The following is a 17,109-nucleotide window of genomic DNA, read 5'->3' on the forward strand; positions in this document are numbered from 1 at the left end:
GCAGGGGGTATAGACAGGGTAATGAACCGTGTGGTGGCTGGTCTGGCTGGCAGTGCTGTCTATCTGGATGACTTGGTTGTATAATAGTGACTCCTGGTCTTCTCACATGCAGCGGGTTAGGGGCACTGTTTGTTCGCTTGGCAGAGGCGAAGTTTGCGGTGAATCTGGCTAAGTGTGAGTTTGCTCGTGCAACCGTGACTTAGCTAACCCTAACTAAGTAACCTTACTGTCATACACTTGTCCTAATATACTAACCTACACTCTGTAGCACTCAACACTTTGATGAATATTGTTACTCAGCTGATAGAGTTGTGCCCTTCCTGCTGTCTTGATAAAAGCGTCAGCTAAATGACAAAATGTAATGTAGCTCGGTCGGACAGGGGCAGGTGGCTCCTGTGCATGCAAAAGTGTTGGCAATTGAGTAACGTCCAAGACCTGCCACTAAAAGGGAGCTCATGAGATTTTTGGGGATGGTAGGTTATTATTACAGCTGTTTTTGTATGAATTGTTCGACTGTTGTGGCACCATTGACGGACTTGTTGAAGGCCAAGGCTCAGTTTGTGTGGTCAACGGGGTGCCAGGAGGCTTTTGAGAATGTGAAATGTCTAGGGCTGTCCCCGACTAAGGATTTGGATGGTCGACTAGGATTGGCCAAAATTTGCCGTTAGTCGACTATTGGTCGACCTTTTTTTTTTTTTGTTATCATTCCATTTGGGCTGTGGGGGGTGCTTAATGTCTGAAGGAGTCGACTGAAGGCTTCTTGTCCTCTGCAAAAGCATGCAATTGGATACATCTTGATATTAATGTTAGGGTTTGAAACCGACCTCAACAGCACGGCACAGACAGGTAGTTCAGAGTTAGCCAAACACTAGGGCGTATTTATTACAGAATCAAAAAGAGCCAAATAACAATTCTGAATCAACAAAAAAGGAGAATGCCTTCGGCAAAGTTGTCTGCGGCTTTGCAGATCCTCCCGGTGTTTAGAGGTGGGGAATCGGCGTAGGCGCCGCTGCGGCTCTGCAGATACTCCCAGCTCCAACTCGGAGTGGAAACGGAGAGAGAGAGAGAGATCAACAACAGTCCAACAGTACACAGAGGCAGTGCAGTTCAGTCCTCCCTTAGCTGAGTCCAGTATGAATTACAAGTGACTTGATCTTCGGTGTAAACTACACACAAGTTAGCTGAGTCCAGTACAAAACAAAAACGGTACTTCTTCAGTGTTATCCAAACACACAATTTAGCTGAGTCCAGTACAAAACAAAACGGTACTTCTTCAGTGTTATCCAAACACACAATTTAGCTGAGTCCAGTACAAAACAAAACGGTACTTCTTCAGTGTTATCCAAACACACAATTTAGCTGAGTCCAGTACAAAACAAAAACGGTACTTCTTCAGTGTTATCCAAACACACAAAAACAGATAATCCAAAAAGGTTTGTTTCCAAAACTCACCAAAGCGCAAACGCGTAAAGCGGGCAACGAGGCGCAGCTCCAAACGGATGATCAAGATATTCACCAGCGGCGATCCAAAGATGTCCTGGAGGGAAAGTAGACGAGGCACAACAACGGGGGGGAGGCAGGCAGTAGCAGTAGTATTCAAAACGACCCGACAACGATTGAAAGAAGGTCCCAGTGTATGAAGCCTCTGGAGCGCTAATCACAAACTACGACAGGTGCGTGATGGAATTGGTAATCGCTCCTGAAGCGTGTGGCGGGGAATGCACCAATCAACACAGTACCTTGAAGAAGCGTGTGGCGGGGAACGAGCCAATCCTCACAATTTGTCTAGTATAGTGTGTTCATTAGATGGGTGAAATCCTCTTTCAGTGCCTCTGTGCCTGTTTTCTTAGGCAGTTAGCCTCACTGGTATGCATGCCATTAGCGTTAGCCACGCTTCTATGCCCCTTTTCTTTTGAAAAAAATTATAATTAAAAAAAAATATTATATTCGACTAAGAGGTTGGCCAGTCGACTACGGCCCCTTTCGACCGATTAGTCGACTAATCGATTAATAGGGGTCAGCCCTAGAAATGTCTGTTGTGTTCAGCACCAGTGCTGGCTGCTCCTCGTTTAGAATCTCCTAAGTGATACGGTGGGGAGAAAATATATACATACGGTGGGCAGGAGACTGTCAGAGAAGACTTAAACATCTCTATAGGGTCTGAGCAGATCTAATCTGCCAGGGCAGGCTATTCCAGAGCCTAGAGGCAGCCACTCCAAAGGCTCGGTCGCCTCTGGTCTTCAGCCTCGTCCTATAGGGACAACACGTCCCAGGGCAGCGTCCAATCACAGCTCTGCGCTGTCCATGTCAGCTCACGTCAATTTGACACGCAGTTACATTCTTGTCCACCTGCATGTAGGCGTTGCCGCTTGCAGGAGCTCGGTAGGTAGTAGAGTGTTAATTTTGTCAACGAAAATGATGACTAAATATGGTCGTCAACGAAGCTTTTTCCCCTGACTAAATCTAGACTAAAACAAAAAAGATAAAATCGAGACTAAAACTGACTAAGACTAAAATGAAAAATAAACGAAGGTGACTAAATATGATGAAAACGAAAAAGGAGCATTTGACACATGACTAAGACTAAAACTAAAATTAAAATAGCTGACAAAATTAACACTGGCTATAAGCCAACTAAATTCCAATTACAATAGTTCATGGTTGAAGGATAACAGACACTATATTGAAGCCAACTGGGTCGGGTGAGTTCCTCCATTTGTGACACAACCACTTTGACGTCTGAGTATAAATTAGGGTGCCCTTTTATTCTGTTTGAGCACATGCCCCTCAAAAGGTGTCTGCACGGCCCTGCTCTCACTGCAGAGCTGAGACCATTCTGTTGTTATCACACATGGCTGCAGAGCTGAGACCATTCAACTCTTATCACATAGCAGTGGGCCTTCAGGGGTCCTATTGTATATGTGGGCTTCAGACAGCCATGGTTTGGGGTCAATTGGATTCTGGGGACACAGGCTATTACACTGGGAGACACAACCATTTATCAGTTCCAACGTTGAATAGCCAGAGGTAAAAAGATCTTCAGGACAAACTTGACTATTAATTCTGGCCATCATCAACATGCTACTGTATTTTAGTATTTTACAGACATTCAACACATGTTCCAAATATTCACAATACAATACAAACACATATGCCAAACAATACAATCATATATACCAAACATACAATACAAACACATATAACAAACAATACAATACAAACACATGTACCAAACAATACAGACACATATAACAAACAATACAATACTAACAATACAAATACATATAACAAACAATACCATACAGACACATATAACAAACGATACAATAAAACACATATACCAAACAATACAAACATAACAAACAATACAAACACATAATTATACCAAACACTACAATACAAACACATAACAAACAATACAATATAAACACATTTTGAACGCAATGTGAAGCGATACGCGTTTGGTTATAGCTCCGCTCCCGTCAACGTTAATTTCGTTTAAAAACCTTATTTGAACAATACCAAAAGAGATTAAACCACATCGTATGTATTGATAAGACCTTCTACTAACTATATCAAAAGACAGAAAGACTCAACATGGATATTAATGATAAGAAAAAGAGTGGAAAGAAAAACCCTCCAACGGCGCCGATTTTGACACGTTCGAAGGGCACAGCTGACGCAGCAGCGGTACCGTTGGAGACTAGCCCCGATGGGGGGTCTATAGTAGAGAATATACCGGGACCAACGACGACTGGCCCCGAGAGGGAGACAGCAGTTGACGACACAACGGTAACGACGTGTAAAAAATACCGTAAAAGATAAAGCCGGGGAATTTGAGAAGATAATCTCCAACAAACTCATCGGGTCCATCATTGCACCCACAACACCATCTGACACAAGCAGTGCAATTTCACATCCCGACTTCAACTCTCTGACTATCCTGATGAAGGAACAGATGGTCGCTATCGAGGAATTCAAAGCACACATCGATGCTAAATTCGAACTGGTGATGGAAGCAGCCGCTGTACAGGCCGGGCGAATCACGGCAGTGGAGAATACGGTGATAGAAATTACACAGAGGGTCCAAGTGAACGAGAAGAACCTCAACGATGGATTAACAGAATTATCGACGGAGATAAAACAGGTGGAGGAAGAATGTCGGAAGAAAATACAAGAAGTCGAAGAGAAAGCAATGGAGAGGCTGCTCGAGACCCAACGTTACTACAGGCGAAATAATATCTGCATCGTGGGACTTGATGAATCAGTCAAATGCACAGACGACAGCTTTCCAACAGTGTTAGTAGATATTTTAGGTAATAACAACCTTCCCACAGCGCCGACAGTGGACCAATGTCACAGAGTCGGTACACGAGGCCAAAGAGGTAACGGTCCGAGAGTTATCATTGTTACCCTGCGTAAGACGGTAATAAGAGACGCCATCATTAGAGCAGCGCGGAATCAAAGGGGGAAACTGAAATATGGTGAAAATTCAATAGCTATCTACGAAGATCTATGTAAGGAGGCCATCGCTCAGCGTTTCCCCTACAAGGATGTGATGCAGAGAATGTTCAAGAGTGGTCTCAGGCCAATTCTTAACTACCCGGCACTATTATCGATCATGGGAAAAGACGGTATTAGACAGGGAATACGCACGCCTAAAGCCGCCGAAGATTACATGAAGCTACATGGATCAGGTCCCCCCGGGCAGGACGCAACACTGGCTCGAATCAGCTTACTCATCTCTCTATTTCTTTGTATTTTAGTAATTTTATTAGAATGACTTTACCATGGCTCAACAAAAGTAACAGATGATATGCACGCTGGCAACAATAAGGCACAAGATGTTTAATATGGCTCGTAAGGCATTATATTTACAGTCTTCTGGTCTCTGTGGAGACAATAATCCAACATTGACATTATGAATATTCTGGAACATTCTGGGCTCCTCTCTCGAATGCTCAGGGACACAAAGGAATATCCCGTAGAAGGTCATGACCCCTGGGTAGGAAGATCATTCTGGATCATAACAGCAGTGTTTACATATTTACTAGTATTCTACAACCTTCTAGAATATAATGCACCCCTTCAACGAAGGCCTGTAAATTTAACACTAACATCCGGTGTGAATAAGCATAGGATTCAAGGACTGAAGTTTAATTAGGCTTTAATAAGGCTTTAAAAAAAATAAAATAAAAAGACATTAGCCACATCTAAATGCATAAGCACAACAAGGTTATTCTAATATTTTAAATAATTACTCCACTGATTTAGAGATTTGCACAATGTAGCTCTAAAAGTCTCTATTTTTCTCTTTTTTCTCTTTACTCAATTTTATTTTCTCTGTTTTTCTCTGATGAGTTTTATTTTAGTTCTCACTCCTTTTTAATTTTTTATCTTTCATTGTTATCTTTTTTCATTTTAAGGTGTTAGTGTTTATCTCCACTCTTTTCCTTTTTTCTGATGTTTCCTACATAAGTTAGTAGAAGGTTCAAATGAATATATTAATGAAGGTATATTTTTCATTTTTCAAACTATTGTTAGTACATTAATGGGAAGGCGCAAGACCAAAAGCGACATTCTATCGAATTAGAATGAAAGTTTTAGATCCTATGGCAATTAGCATAGGAAGAATAGGATTACAAAGCTCAATTTGGGTAATCCGGTGGCCTAAGGGAGGGAGTCATAAGTGTAGGATGTGTCTATGGGACACAATCCTGTACGACTCTCGATGGGAGGGGGGGAAAGGGGATTTTTATTTGTATATATGTATGTTTTTAAGCTCGGCTCTCAACGGGACCTCACTAGTTGGATGTATATCTATTGTTGCCTCGCACTCCAGAAGCATTACCAATAACTACACAACAACATGTATAGATTATGGCTAGTTTGAATATAATGATCTGGAACACTGGGGGAATAAATAACCAACACAAACGCAAAAGCGTGCTCACACTGATGAAAAAAGAACAGGTGGACGGACGTTGCTCTGCTAAGCGAAACGCACATTCTAGAGAAAGACATAGATACGTTAGCTGACAACACATATCATAATATTAGTCACTCTTCTTTTGGTACGAGAACTCGAGGTGTAGCCATAGTCGTTAGACGTAAGTTGAATATTGAATTAAAGGGAGTATGGTCTGATGTAGATGGTCGGATAACTATAGCTAAGATTGTACACAAGAACAGGAAAATAGCGTTGGCAGCGGTATACGCCCCAAATATGTACGAAGAGGGTTTCTTCACTACACTAACCAAAGCAATGTTAGACCTTCCCGATTACTCATTTATAATAGGTGCGGATTTTAATGCCATTTGGAATCCAAGGATGGACAAATCTTACCTCGCCTTTTCCAGCAAACAAAAGAATTCATCTAATGCATTAAAGGATTGGTCGAAGATTACAGGTGTAAATGATTTATGGCGATCACTTAATCCCACGACCCGAAAGTACTCTTGTCGATCTGCGAGACATAACACATTATCCAGAATAGATTATGTCTTTGCATCCCGAGACTATTTGATAACTATGAAGTGGAAATGATACCCAATGCACTATCAGATCACTGTTATTTACTCCTAAAAGGAACATTTGGTATACTATCTTCCCGAGCCCCAAGATGGCGATTTAACTCGATTCTGCTTAATAACAAGGAATTCATTACACAACTCAAAGAAGCTCTTATAGTATTCCTACGGGAGAATGCAAACTCGGTGCAAGACCCCAGAATAATATGGATGTCGGTAAAGGGAATGATCAAGGATTTCACTGATAGCTTTTCCTCCAAAATGCGCAAGAATCGATGCACAAAACAGGCTGAACTGGAAACGCTTTACTCAACGTTATTTAATTCTTTACAATACAACAACTCAACTCGACTAGAAAATCAAGTTAGGGTACTAAAAAAAGAGATCAATGCCATATACAGACAACAATCGGAAATACAAATACGTAGCACAAGACAACAGCAGTACTCCCAAGGTTCTAAACCTAGTCACCTATTAGCCATGCGAGTAAGAATTAATGCAAAATTTGCAGATATAACTACCATTAGAGCACAACAAGTACTTGAAACAGACCCGGAAAAAATAAACGTGACATTCAAAGAATTCTACTCCAACTTATATAAATCAGAAACGACCTTCGATCAAAACAAAATGGAAACATATCTTAATCAAATTATTCTCCCTAAACTTTCAGAGGATGATGCTAAACAGTTAGAAACACCGATCACAAGGGCGGTTAGGTGGCCGAGCGGAGATTGCGTTCGTCACCAACCCCGGAGCTGTGAGCTGGATTAGGCGAATCCAGCTCACAGCTCCGGGGTTGTCACCAGCTTGGCTGGCCGTCTGCACTAATACAATTGGCTGTATTAGAGGGTGGGAGAAGCTGGCGGGGTGGGTCCGGATCGTTGTAAACAGCGACTCCTACAGTTCGGTCGGGGCGCCTGCTAAGCGCGGATAGGACTTGAGGGGGATAGTGTGATCCTCCCACACGCTACGCCCTCTCGATGAGAATCCGCGCTGCCAGGTGAAAAGAAGCGGTGATTGGCTGGACGTGTGTCGGAGGAAGCACGTGGTAGCCTCCACTCTCCCAGATGATCTGACTGTGGGGGGTAAGTGCGCAGCGACCAGGAAGGGACTGGGAATTGGCATACGACTAACATTGGGATGGGAGAAAATCGGAGGAAAATGGAGGGGGAAAAAGATAAAAAAAAATAAAAATAAAAGAAACACCGATCACACTAGAGGAACTCAAGAAGGCCATATCCGAAATGCAAAGTGGTAAGGCTCCTGGAAGAGACGGTATCCCACCAGAAATGTACCTCTCTTGTTGGGACATAATTGGACCCTTATTACTAAATATGATCTTATACTCAGTCAAGGAGGGGAACTTCCATAAGAACGACAATATTGCACTCATAACAGTCCTTCTCAAAAAAGACAAAAAATGTGCCATCAGATTACAAAAGCATATGACGTCTTTAGTTCATCCGGACCAAACTGGCTTCATAAGAGGCCGCCTGATCACTGATAACATAAGACGAATACTGCACGTACTAGATGCCGACAAGGACGACACCATACCTAAGGCGATGCTGTCCCTGGATGCAATGAAAGCTTTTGACAGGCTGGAATGGTCGTATCTATTGGCAGTATTAGAGAAGATGGGGTTAGGTAAAGGTTTCATTGATATGATTAAAGTAGTATACAAAGACCCATCGGCCATGATTACAACAGGTATAATCACCTCCGGAATCTTTCCGGTATCACGCTCAGCTAGACAGGGTTGCCCTCTTAGTCCCGGACTATTCGATATATCATTAGAACCTTTAGCACAATATATAAGACAATCCCAATCCATAGAACCAATCGTAATCAAGGGCACACAACATAAAATTAGTTTATATGCGGACAACGTAATACTGTTCATGCAAAACCCCAACACCACACTGCCTCATCTGCTCAAGTTGATTGAGAACTTTGGAGATTTATCGGGATTCAAGATAAATTGGCCGAAGTCGGCTTTCCTTCCACTTAACGCCCCTGCAAAAAAAGATATAACCCTCCCAGGAGAGATACCTATGGTAAAACATTTTAGATGTTTGGGAGTGGAAATATTCCCCACCATAAGACAAACGGTGAAGCACAATTACACAAAAATCCAAAACAAAATCAAAGACGACCTTGATAGGTGGGCAAAACTTAAAAACTCAGTACAGGCACGGATATCAATAGTTAAGATGGACATACTACCTAGAATCAACTTCTTCAGCTCAATGCTACCGTTACCCCCTCCAGAGGGTTACTGGAAAAGATTACACTCCTCCACATACAAATTTATTTGGAATAACAAACCACCACGTATAAAAAGATCCACCGCACAGAGAAATAAAGCAGACGGTGGCATGGCATTTCCAGATTTTTTCCACTATTTTAAGGCGTACACATTAAGACCATTGACAACATGGTTTGATCCCCAAGCATTAGTATCCTGGAGAAAATTTGAAGAAAACATAGTAGCCCCACATAGACTGAAGGACATAGCATACACTAAACTACCAATCAAGCATTGCGAACGGAAATTTGGCCCCATAATTACTCATGCGATCCGGATATGGCGTGAAACACAAAAAAAATATCCTAACCCACATAAATGGCACAATCATACTCCCTTATTCAATAACAATGCACTCTTGATTGGAAAAAGACCTATAAGATTCCCTATATGGGAAAAGCAAGGCATACACTCATTATGGGATGTTTTTAACAAACAGGGTTTCTGTAGTTATGAAGAAATACAGAAGAAATTTAATCTCACCAAATCCACACATCTTTTTTACTTACAGTTATTGTTATGTTTGAAGACTCAAGGTGTTCCATTAACGAAACCAATTGAACACCACAGATACCACAAATTCTTCTATGAAAGAGAGACATCAAGAGGTTTTGTTTCAGATTTTTATCATCAATTACTAACGTCCTCATATGAAACCCTCCACCTAGACTCCGTCTGGAGGAGGGATATACCAGACCTGGAAAGTGATTTTGATTGGCAAGAAGCCTGGGCAAATGTTCGACTCACATCAAGGAACCCGGACCATCAACAAATCAATCTTAACTATATTCACAGGACATACTTGACTCCTATAAGACTGAAAAAAATGGGTCTTATACAAGACTCCAAATGCTCTTTATGTACAAATGGGGACGAGGGGACATTTATGCACATGTACTGGGACTGCCCACCAGTTAAGATATTCTGGAAAGAGGTGACCCAGCAATTATCAAATCTCTTAACTTGGAATATACCTGTACACCCCTCTGTATTACTGCTGAATGATGTTTTTGAGTGTGCAGTACATCCACAGCTAAAGAGATTGGTTTTATCGGCTATCACAGTGGCTAAAAAGCTGATAGCATCACGATGGTTCCAACCGGAAAAAATTTGCCGAAAGGTCTGGATTATTACATATCTCGATGTGATCTATCAAGAAATATCTACAGCAAGAATTTTGGGTCTCAATGAATCCAAAATGACATTGTGGTTAGAAGTGGTGGAGAAAATAAAAGCTAGCATATAATGGTAATGTCTGGTTAGGAGCGAGGGAAAATGGATGGATTATCCAATGGGGGGTCCGGGAGGGGGGGGTACGAGCTGGAGCATATGTGTGTAGGTTTTTAGATAACAGGTATTAAGGGTATATCCTATATATGACAATTAACTAAAATGTGATTTCATTGGATGTGCACTGTCAACCAAGGCTTGTATATCTTATCGTGTGTTGTCATGTTTGTTTATGTGTTTGTTTAAAAAATAATAAAAAAATAAAATACAAAATATAAACACATATCAAACAATACAAACACATATAACAAACAATACAATACAAACATATAACAAACAATACAATCACATATATCAAACAATACACACATCAAACAATACAATACAAACACATATAAAAAACAATACAATACAAACATATATAACAAACAATACAAACACATCCTGTTAGGGATCGTGTTGGTAGAGGACCCAATAGCAGAACAGAACGAGGAGAGAACAGGCAGATAGGCAGACGAGATGTGGAGCCAGGGGTGAAGTGTAACAAAAATAGCTTTACTTCAAAAAGGAGCAGTAGCAACAAACAAAGGATTCTCCAAAGGACAAGAACAAAACTCAGTAAGGCTGGCAGGAAGAGGATTGCAAAACCTAACTACAAAATAAACACTAACCAAAAAACTTAACTGTAAATGCGAAAACAAGGAAAGTAACAAACAAACACTAACACTGGGAACACTTACTATGAGGCAAAAACTGGATCACGGGAGACAGGGTGAGACAGAGAGCAAAGCAACATCAAACAGCAAACAGGAATCTCAAACAATGAACCCACAAAAAGGTTAGGGAACACACACCAGATATAGGGGGAACAATTAACACTAGAGAGACAGCAGGGAAATTAGCTAAACGAGACGCACATGGGGTGAGACAACCAGGAAGGAAACACACACAAGAAAAGACTGAACACTAGACAGAGTAAACATAACAACCATACAAGGTACTAATAAACATAACAATTAACAAGGGAACAAGAGACAAAGTAGCAGGGGAAGGGCACAGAGAAACATGTAGACATTAAAGATACACCAGTGCACCAGGAGGGTATGCATGAGGGAGATAAGGGGAAGTTCAGATGAATGTCCAGCAGGGGGAGGTACAGATGGGAAATGTCTGTGCAAAGGTGGGGGTAAAGGTGGGGGTTGTTGAGGAGTACAGACAGGGGGAAGGGTCCTAGAACAGGTGGACCCTTACACATACTGTAGCAAACAATACAATACAAACATATTTACCAAACAATACAATACAAACACATATAACAAACAATACAATACAAACATATAACAAACAATACAAAACAAACACATATAACAAACAATACAATACAAACATACGCATACCAAACAATACAATACAAACATATAACAAACAATACAATACAAACACATATAACAAACAAACAATACAATACAAACACATGATATCAAACAATACAATATAAACACATATACCAAACAATACAAACACATAACAAACACAAAGAACACAGCATACAGTATGTGCACAACAGCAAACAGAGGAAGATGGGGAAGAGGGGTCATCAATAAATACTTGTATTTGTATGCTTTCAACAAGAGATCCAAAAAAAGCGTCTTTGTTAGTTCATCATATTATACACAAGCAGGACATTCTTCATATGGAATGGACATGAAAATAACTTCACCAGAGCCATACGAGATCTGTGTAAATGGTAAAGGGTGCATTTATATAGCACTTTTATCCAAAACGCTTTACAATTTGTTCCTCACATTTGACCCATTCACTCACACATTCACACACCGATGGCAGAGGCAACCATGCAAGGTGCCAACCTGCTCATCGGGAGCAATTAGGGGTTAAGTGTCTTGCTCAAGGACACTTCGACACGCTGCCCGGGAGGAACGGGAATCGAACCGGGAACCTCCGGATTACCATGATATATTGAAATTCTTTATTAGGAATAACCCCGTGAGATGAACCATCTTGTTTTCAAGGAGGTCCCAGATTACAAAAGAATCATACATTTACGACAAGATATTTTACAGACAGTTCAGACAACATCAATCAGACAAACGAACATAACAAAGAACTAAACAAAACAAACAAAGAAAAAACAATAGTAACAACTACAATAACTACAACAGTACACATAACACATAATTATGTATCATTGCGTCAATGAACTGTGATAATGATGAATGGTCAAAACATGATGATTAGTCAAAATATGAACAGGTCGTCTCAAAGTGAGAGGAGAGAGCAGTTTTAAATAAGTGAAAGGATGTTATTGAACGGATATGAACAGGTAGATTGCTCCAGTCAGAAGGTGACTGCTCTACCTCCTGAGCCACTGTGTGTGTGTGTGTGTGTGTGTGTGTGTGTGTGTGTGTGTGTGTGTGTGTGTGTGTGTGTGTGTGTGTGTGTGTGTGTGTGTGTGTGTGTGTGTGTGTGTGTGTGTGTGTGTGTGTGTGTGTGTGTGTGTGTGTGTACACAATATGTACACAATGTGTACAGATTGTGGATATTAATATATTTTCTCACCCATGCATGTTATTGAATGTTTATTGTATTATTTGACAGGGATGCCGCACCGTGAATACTGTATATTGCACCCGATTTATCTACGCATCTGTGGTCTCTGGTCAGGAGCCGTCGCGACGTGATTCATTACTTCTCTATTACTCAAAATTCAATAAAAATACACTATTCTCAGGAAACCTGCAAACTTGTATCACTGTACATATTAATACTACAACTATGACTATGACTACAACTACGAGAGGGCCTACCTGGAAGAGGTCAAGGTCCTGGCGGGATGGTGCCAGGAAAACAGCCTCTCCCTGAACGTCAGCAAAACAAAGGAGATGATTGTGGACTTCAGGAGGTCGGGGGTCAAGGACTACAGCCCCCTCAGCATCGACGGGGCACCGGTTGAGAGAGTCAACAGCTTTAAGTACCTCGGAGCCCACATATCCGAGGACTTGACATGGACCACACACATTAACAGTGTTGTGAAGAAGGCACGACAACGCCTCTACTTCCTCAGGCGCCTAAGGAAGTTCCAAGTCAGCCAGAAGATCCTTAAGAACTTCTACTCATGTACAATAGAGAGCATCTTGACCGGCAACATCACCTCCTGGTTTGGGAATAGCACTGCACAAGACCAAAGCAGACTACAAAGAGTGACACGTTCAGCCGAACGCACAATTGGAGGGGGGCTCCCCACCCTCCAGAACATTTACTACAAGCGTTGCAAGGGCAAGGCTAAGAGAATCATTAAAGACTCCAGTCACCCGAACAACTGCCTCTTTGAACTGCTGCGGTCAGGCAAGCGATACAGGAGTCTCAAGGCGAGCACAGAAAGACTCAGAAGAAGCTTCTATCCCCAGGCCATCAGGCTGCTAAACGAACAATGAATGAACACTACACAACAACAACCACCAAACGCACATAGCACACACATCCACACGCACACACTCACTTTAAACAAACACACTGTAGCACCCACTCCACACACTTATAGCACACACCCACTTTAAACAAACACACTGTAGCACCCACTCCCCACACTTTATATTTATTGATGAAGGATTGCACTACAACTCGTACACCTTACTGTAAATTGTACCTAAAATTGTACCTCATCCCATTTCTGCTTTGCACTAGATAGTACTGTACATTAGTACACTGCATAGTATTGTGTATTGTATATTATATGGTAACTCAGAACATTGTACATATGTCTATACCGAACACTGTGACCTCCTTTTCTTCTTCTAAATTCATGCTATATTATGTTATTATGTTATTTGATACTATCTTGTCTAGCACAGTCTCTGGAGCGTAACAGTAAGAAGCATTTTGTATGAAAGTATTCTGTACTTCTGTATGACAACTATTAAAGAACTTGAGAACTTGAACTTGTACATACATCTGAAAAGCCCTATTGCTCAGTAGTACTCATTTATATATTTTGAACCCAGTTTAATCACCTGTACATTGTATATTACCATTGCACTGCCACTTTACTGTTACATTTGCAGCCTGAGCCTTGAAATAAGGTCTAGTGCTTTACTGGGTGGTGTGCCCCTCCTGCTGACCCGCTGGGCACACTCTGTAGGTGTCAGCCGGATGATTAACCCTTCTGTAGTGTGGTAGTAACCGTCTGTAGTGTGGTAGTGAAAGGTTAACCTTCTGTAGTGTGGTAGTGAAAGGGTTAACCTTCTGTAGTGTGGTAGTGAAAGGTTAACCTTCTGTAGTGTGGTAGTGAAAGGGATAACCTTCTGTAGTGTGGTAGTGAAAGGGTTAACCGTCTGTAGTGTGGTTGTGAAAAGGTCAACCCTTTGTTGTGTGGCAGTGAAAGGGTTAACCGTCTGTAGTGTGGTAGTGAAAGGGTTAACCTGTTGGTAGTGTGGTACTGAAAGGGTTAACCTTCTGTGGTGTGGTAGTGAAAGCGTTAACCTTCTGTAGTGTGGTAGTGAAAGCGTTAACCGTCTGTAGTGTGGTAGTGAAAGTTTAACCTTCTGTAGTGTGGTAGTGAAAGTTTAACCTTCTGTAGTGTGGTAGTGAAAGGTTAACCTGCTGTAGTGTGGTAGTGAAAGGTTAACCTTCTGTAGTGTGGTAGTGAAAGGTTAACCTTCTGTAGTGTGGTAGTGAAAGCGTTAACCTTCTGTAGTGTGGTAGTGAAAGGGTTAACCTTCTGTAGTGTGGTAGTGAAAGGTTAACCTTCTGTAGTGTGGTAGTGAAAGGTTAACCTTCTGTAGTGTGGTAGTGAAAGGTTAACCTTCTGTAGTGTGGTAGTGAAAGGGATAACCTTCTGTAGTGTGGTAGTGAAAGGTTAACCTTCTGTAGTGTGGTAGTGAAAGGTTAACCTTCTGTAGTGTGGTAGTGAAAGGTTAACCTTATGTAGTGTGGTAGTGAAAGGTTAACCTTCTGTAGTGTGGTAGTGAAAGGGTTAACCTTCTGTAGTGTGGTAGTGAAAGGTTAACCTTCTGTAGTGTGGTAGTGAAAGCGTTAACCTTCTGTAGTGTGGTAGTGAAAGGGTTAACCTTCTGTAGTGTGGTAGTGAAAGTGTTAACCTTCTGTTGTGTGGTAGTGAAAGGTTAACCGTCTGTAGTGTGGTAGTGAAAGGTTAACCTTCTGTAGTGTGGTAGTGAAAGGGTTAACCTTCTGTAGTGTGGTAGTGAAAGGGATAACCTTCTGTGGTGTGGTAGTGAAAGGGATAACCTTCTGTAGTGTGGTAGTGAAAGGGATAACCTTCTGTAGTGTGGTAGTGAAAGGGTTAACCGTCTGTAGTGTGGTTGTGAAAAGGTCAACCCTTTGTTGTGTGGCAGTGAAAGGGTTAACCGTCTGTAGTGTGGTAGTGAAAGGGTTAACCTGTTGGTAGTGTGGTACTGAAAGGGTTAACCTTCTGTAGTGTGGTAGTGAAAGCGTTAACCTTCTGTAGTGTGGTAGTGAAAGCGTTAACCTTCTGTAGTGTGGTAGTGAAAGTTTAACCTTCTGTAGTGTGGTAGTGAAAGTTTAACCTTCTGTAGTGTGGTAGTGAAAGGGATAACCTTCTGTAGTGTGGTAGTGAAAGGTTAACCTTCTGTAGTGTGGTAGTGAAAGGTTAACCTTCTGTAGTGTGGTAGTGAAAGCGTTAACCTTCTGTAGTGTGGTAGTGAAAGGGTTAACCTTCTGTAGTGTGGTAGTGAAAGTGTTAACCTTCTGTTGTGTGGTAGTGAAAGGTTAACCTTCTGTAGTGTGGTAGTGAAAGGTTAACCTTCTGTAGTGTGGTAGTGAAAGGTTAACCTTCTGTAGTGTGGTAGTGAAAGGTTAACCGTCTGTAGTGTGGTTGTGAAAAGGTCAACCCTTTGTTGTGTGGCAGTGAAAGGGTTAACCGTCTGTAGTGTGGTAGTGAAAGGGTTAACCTGTTGGTAGTGTGGTACTGAAAGGGTTAACCTTCTGTAGTGTGGTAGTGAAAGCGTTAACCGTCTGTAGTGTGGTAGTGAAAGGGTTAACCTGTTGGTAGTGTGGTACTGAAAGGGTTAACCTTCTGTAGTGTGGTAGTGAAAGCGTTAACCTTCTGTAGTGTGTGAAAGGTTAACCTTCTGTAGTGTGGTAGTGAAAGGTTAACCTTCTGTTGTGTGGTAGTGAAAGCGTTAACCTTCTGTAGTGTGGTAGTGAAAGGGTGTTAAATGTAAATGTAACACCTCCCAGCTCCCGTCTCACACTTCATAAAGAGACCGCTAAAAGAGTCAGAAAACTCCTGTCAACTTTCTGCCCACACAAGGCTCTCTCTCTCTCCGTCTGATTAATTGGGGCGAACGACAGTTCAAACTCTTCATCCTGAGTCAGCTCCTCCTGCACTGTCGGTGGTCTAATGAGCCTCTCCCGTCATCCTCTCCCGTCCACACTATCATCCCACTACATCGACCCGACCGCGGCCCCTAGTGACAAGCCAAGTGTGTGTGTGTGTGTGTGTGTGTGTGTTCAGATCAGATTAGATTCAAATGTATTGTCATCATGCAGCACAAGTACAGTACAACGACAAGAAGTCTGGCATCCAACCAGAGTGCAAATGTAACAGTAAAGTGCAACAGTGATATACAATTTACAGGTGATTAAACTGTGTATAAACATATATAAATTAGTACTACTGACTACTGATTAGATTAGATTCAAATGGATTGACATTATACAGCACGTACAGTTTGCATGTGTGTGTGTGTGTGCGTGCGTGCGTGCGTGCGTGCGTGCGTGTCTCCTACTGTCAGGCAGTCTGCAGGGATGTTTTGATCTATTATTAATTAGATCTTAATTAGATTAATGTGCTTAATTAAGCCACTGATGGGTGTGACGGTGATCGATAGGGAAACGACGGTCATGACTCCTTGTTCATTCTTCTTTAGCTTCATGTGCGATGAGAGTGTTTAGAAGGTTCACTGGTGCGTTTGTACATCGAACAGGGGGTTGATGGGGCGGGGGGGATGAGGGGTGGGGGGGGGGGGGGGCAAGGGGGG

This window comes from Notolepis coatsorum, assembly GCF_963971535.1.
Source record: "Notolepis coatsorum genome assembly, chromosome: 17".
Classification (NCBI taxonomy): Eukaryota; Metazoa; Chordata; class Actinopteri; order Aulopiformes; family Paralepididae; genus Notolepis; species Notolepis coatsorum.